A 5641-nucleotide genomic window follows, 5' to 3' on the forward strand; every position below is an offset into this window, starting at 1 on the left:
ATCCCTGATGAATCTGTGTCAGTGATCACCGGTCAAGGGAGAGTTTGCGCTTGTTCAGAGAAAGTGCTGTTGTGCAAGCTACCCTGTGGCCAGTCCAACGTGTGAGACACCGGCTTATCTGATCTCCACTGTGGGCATTTTCTGTGTTTCTGAGATATCGATTCATCCATGAGGATCTCGGCATGACCAGCAAAGCTCCTGTCCAAAAGCTGGTGTCTGCTCTGCTCAACTGCTTGCTCTGGAGGGGCTAGAGTAGATGGTGGGCTTGAAACCACATGGGAAATCAAGGTGGGACGAGGCCTTCTTCCTCTCTTCCCTTCTATGTTCCGTATTTTTCATTGTTCATTCCCCGCCCTGGCTGACTTGCTTTGCTGTTGTTTCAGGTGACCCTCTACTCCAGGCACCCGCGCCCCTCACCCCATAGTTTCTGTCTGCCTCTCTCTCCACTTTGTCCTGGACACGGCGGTGCTGGGGACCGGCTGCAGGGGGAAAAGGGAGGCTCCTTGCACCAAATATTTACAGGTGTTTCTATGCTGGTATAAATGAATAAGATGATATAAAACCAGCTAAGACCTGTATTGACAGTCCCATTTGGAATATAATGGACTAATGCTGCCTTTAGTTTAACTAAGGAGTTTTGAGGGAATTAAAGATTAACCTGGATGACAGAATATTTACTTCAAAGGAGAGCACACACACACACACACAAAAAATGTGGCTCAACTAGCCTGATCCAAATTGCCCTCGTGATGATTTTGGATTCAATTTTCAAGCATATGCACTATGTTTTTATTAGCTCAAACAGCAGTCGGACATGAGGTGGTTTAAGAGGCGAAAGATTTTGGTCTCTTATTTACAAGAATACGCTATGCCAGTGTAAATAGTATACATCTGTGTGTATGTAAGTATATGTGTACGCACACACACGTCTCCCTATGTCTCCTCTGTGGCCCCACGGAAGTGGCCCTGCAGCCAGTGCGTTTGTGGGCCCTTTGTTCGGTGCCGCAGCCTTGCCCGGCGCGGGACCCAGGCCGTGTGGGGTACGTGTGGGGCCAGCGCCTGCTCTGCGCCCGAGCCCTGCGTGCGCCGTAGGGAGCCCTCCACAAGCGGCCCCGGTAGCCCGAGCTCTGCTCCCCGCTCCTGACCTTTGCCTGCCTCTTCTCTAGAGCAGACCGCAGCTCCGGAGGAGGAAAAGCCAGAGTCACAATTACACTGCTGCAACGTAAGGGAACCCGAGGGTGGCTGAGTCAGGCTGTGAACAACCCGCCCAAGACAGCACAAGAAACGAGGTGGAGAGTCAGGAGCGAAACCTGCTTTTTGGAGCCCGGCTCAGCCCTTCGCAGCTCTACAGGCAGAGATGCCCTTGAAGACACGTAGGAACGAATGCAGCAAAGGCCGTCCTGTGAAAGGGAAACCCGCAAGCTCTGGATAAGAGCCAAGAGAGAAGCTATTTAAAAATGCTCAGCGTGCGAGCCCTGGGCTGCCCCCTCCCATTGGGATGTGGGGAATGAAAAGGGCTTGTTGACCCGCTGCTCACCCCCGGCCGCCAGCCTTTCTGCTCGCTGCTCCTCACCCGCCGCTGCCTAATCCCGCGGGAGAAGCACAAAGGCTGCCGGGGTCCGCGCCACCTCCTTAGCATTTGACTGGAGCGGGATTTCATCCCGCTTTGTGAGAGCCACAGCTCCAGTGTGAGGTAAAGAGAACTTCGGTTCCTCGTCCTCCTGCTGGGGATGGCAGCCCCGTCACCATCTCGACTGTCGCTGTGCCATGGTGTCAGGAGTTAGTCGGGGCTTTCGTCAGGAGCCCGGCATCGGTTTGTGGCTTTGTGGGAATAGGAAAGGACCTCTGAGGCTACGTGATTCACCAAAATTGGGTTGGTTCCCATAGGCTGTGTCCAAACACACATGCAGGCTGCAGGGAACACATGGGGTGTTGGACTCCACGGTGTGAAACCTGCAGCTCTGGCCAACCTCAGCCATCTCAAGAGGCCACTGAAGCCCAACAAGAGCATCAGAGCAGCCACAGTGTCCCCTAGGAGCCCAGAGGACCACAGCAAATCTCACTGATGAGATCCTAAAGGGAGCCTCTGGTGACCTCCAGCTGGGAGCCAGCCCCTGCTCACCCTCCCGGAGCGCCGAGAGCTGCGTCCGGGCCGCTCCGCCGGGCTGAGCGGCTGCACTAAGCTCGAGGCCCGTGGCTGCCTGAGCTCGCAGCACTACGCACCATTCTGCGCCCATGCGGTGGGCACTGGCGTGCATCTCCTCTTCCCAGCTGGAAGCTCAGATCTGCCCAGCACTTGGACGGGACAGAAGCCTGTGCCCATCGGACGAGCAGTGGGAGGCGAGGGAGGTGCCCGAGCCAAGCACCAGGCAGGTAAGGGACCGTGTCTCCCGTCCAGCGTGAGCGGTGGGGCTTTGCTAGCCCAGAGACAGGGCCGCAGGCTGCGTGGGGTGACGTGAGCCTGGAGCTGCAGCTTCAGTGGGATGCCCTTTGTGGGCTGGGTGGAAAGACCTCTGTTTCCAGCAAATGTAATAACTTGCCTTCTAGCAAGCAGTCTGTTGAGATTGCAGCTCAGTCTCTGGGATGTGGGCGTAACAACTTAGGACATTCGTTCTGTAAAAGCTAATGCCTGGAAAAAAAAGTTAAGGCAAGCAAAATGGTGCTTCTTTAGAATATTTCCCAGCCTGCAGCAACCTGCAGACCTGGGGACAGCCCAAGCTTGGTGTCTTTGTACAGAGTAGCACTAGCTGGATTTTTCTGCTATTAATTTGTCCGGCTGCTTTTTGAACCCATGTCATCTGTTCTAGTTACAGGGTTCCCTTGGGCAGGAGCATGACCCTTATGTTTCCCTCATCCTTCCCTATTTTCTATATTTAGTAATCTAGATGCTTTTTTTCTGTGAACTAGCCCAGTCTCGCCTTGAACCCACGCAGGCATTTACACCCGAGAGCTTCCCTGGCAAGCAGCACCTCCCTGCCACGGGAAGCGCCGCGTCCTTTCCCTTGCCTGGGACTTGCCTCCCTCATCTATGTCTAATTGCATCTTAGCTCTGAAGCTGCATTTAGGGGCCTGGGTCACTGCTGTTGCTTGAAGAGGAGAGCTGCCACACAGCTCACACTGTCCAAATCCCTCCGTTTCTTGGCCACAGGCTGTGCCAGCTCCTGTTTGCTTAAGTAATTGGCACCACATACCATACATAAGCAGCTGGTGGTTTTCTTTCTTTTTCTTTTTTTTTTTTTCTATGACTTTCTCCTCCGAAGCGGAGAGTAGATGGAATAGATGTTTGGGTGTTTCTGTGAGCAGGCTGGGTGTGCGGCTGCCTCCCGGTCGCCAGGCTGCAATCCTGACCCAGCTGCTGTCCCGGAGGGAGCCCCCGGCACAGCCGGGCTTGGAGGAGAGGGTCCAGCGCGGCCTGCGAGCTGAAGCTCAGAGCTGCAACAGGTCCTTTCCTCTGGTTGAATCCTGGGCAAAAACATGTTTAAAGATAATGAAGCGAGAAAACCTCATTACGATTGATTCTTCCCTGGTTCTTTTGATTAAGGTAGCGATGGGCCCGAGCGGCACGTTCAGACTTCTTTGAAGTGTGAAGATGTTCGGCCTAGGCCAGGAGCAGGAACCCTGCACAGTTTGGGTCCTGAGGGGAGCTTTGCTAGAGCTGAGCTTGCAATTGGAACTGGTCTTGAGGAATAAGAAGTCTATATTTTAAAAATGGGGGAAAAAAAGCAGTTTTGTTACAATTTTCCCTTTCTCTTGGCCCCACTGCGGATCTGCTCTCCCCACACCATCCTCACACCATCCTAATCTTCTTTTTTTTTTTTTTTTTTGTGGATAAAACTATTATCTTTATTGTTCCAGGCCTTGGCTTCTTCCTGGTAAACCTCCTAACTGGATTTTTACTCCCCAATCTATTTAGTCTCTGCTGTGTGTCCACGGGAGCCCATTAGCCCTTGCCCACGCCGGCACCACGTCGCTCCGCCGCAGGGCGGCTGCCGTTCCCGCGCGCCACGTCGCTCCCGTTCGGCAGGGCCTCCGCGCGGCTCCCGCTGCCCCTTCACAGGGCCGGAGCTCCCTGTACAGCTGCTCTCGGCGCTCGTCTTGCTGCCGGCCGCTCGCTCGCGCGCCTGCCTCGCGCCTCTCTGCTCATGGCAGGCGGCACCAAGTCGTTGTTTCCGTTTTCATTTTGGGAAGGGGGTGCCTGAGTGGGGCAGGAGCACAGAAAATCACCCGGCATCTCCCAGTTGCAGCCAGTGAAAGGCAGATCCTTCATCCCGACCCAGCTCCTGCCCAGCAGTGGAGGGCTGAATACCTTGCCCATGTTTCTCGCTGTGCTTTTAGACGAGGAGCAGCCCCCGGGGCCTGTGCTGGGCTCGGAGCGGGCAGAGGTGGAGCTGCAGGTAGGAAAGGAGGGAAACCCGGAGAGCTGACGTGCTCTTCGGGCCGGGACCCAGGGCCCGGCTCTGGGCCAACCGCGCGGGACCCAGTTCCTCTCCTTCCCCTGTGCTTTCCAGCCACTCCGTGTCCTCGGAGCTCCGTGAGCGCCGGCGTTTGCCACGCGGGAGCGCGTTGCCATGGTTAACGGCGACTTCCCACAGGGCTGGTGTCTCACCTGCCAGAGGGAGCCAGAGCAGGGGTGTGTGTCCGCCCTCGGTCCCTTGCGCCTGCCATGGGCCTGGTGAAGGGAAAACCCAGGGGGGGAGCACGTCCACGGGGAGCACCGGGAGAGGGCTGCACTGGGGAGTGGGTGGGCGAAACCTGGCAGCCAGGAGCAGGGAAGGGGCTGATCCCACCTGCCAGCGGAGCAGCCAGCAGGGAGTTTCTCTCTGCTGCTCTGAAGCCGCTGGAAGCGCTAAGCTGATTCAGAGTAATGGATCTCCCAGGAAAGACCGGCGCAGTTCCCGGGTTTTGAGGCTAATGCTATTACCCCAGCTTGAATCGATGGGACGATTCGGAATTACTTTCACACGAACGTGCATTAAATAAAGGATTCAATCAATACCTTCCAGGCCCTGGTCCAGCTCCCGCGGGAGGCCAGGCTCTCCAGCTACAGCTGATTTATGTCCCTCCCTCATCTCCATGGCTGTGACTGGGGCTGCGCAGCGCCCAGGGAAGCTTCCCAAGGGGCTCCTTGGGAAGGGCTAGTGTGCAAACACCCTCCTGGATCCGTGGGTGTCATGTCCAGGGCAGCACATCCAGCCCAGACCCAGCTCCTGTCTCCTGGCTTAAATGGGATGGAGCCCAAGACCCGGCTTGTGGCGGGGCTGCCGGAGCTGGGCCCCGCGCGGGCCAGGCTGCGGGGAGCCGCATGCCTGCGCCTCGGGGCGTGCGGTGGTGACACTGCTGCGTGTGCGGCAGCCGCACGCGGGACCCGCCTGGCGCGTGCGGGACCGGGCGGCCGTGGGGTGGCGGGGCAGGAGCGCAGGGAGCGCAGCGCCCGGGCAGCGAGCGCGAAGGCCAGCGCCGAGGCGGGAACAGGAAAAACCGGCTGCGGGAGCCGGGACGCGCGGCCCTGGGCGAGCGCCGCCAGGGCTCGGGCTCGGGCTCGCCCGTGCGACGGGACGGGACGGGACGGGACGGGACGGGACGGGACGGGGCGTCCCCGGGCCGAGCCCGCGCTGCCCCTGCCGCCCGGCCCGGCGGCGCC

The sequence above is a fragment of the Nothoprocta perdicaria genome, unplaced genomic scaffold, assembly GCF_003342845.1.
Source record: "Nothoprocta perdicaria isolate Ctin4 unplaced genomic scaffold, notPer1 scaffold_15, whole genome shotgun sequence".
NCBI classification, from domain to species: domain Eukaryota; kingdom Metazoa; phylum Chordata; class Aves; order Tinamiformes; family Tinamidae; genus Nothoprocta; species Nothoprocta perdicaria.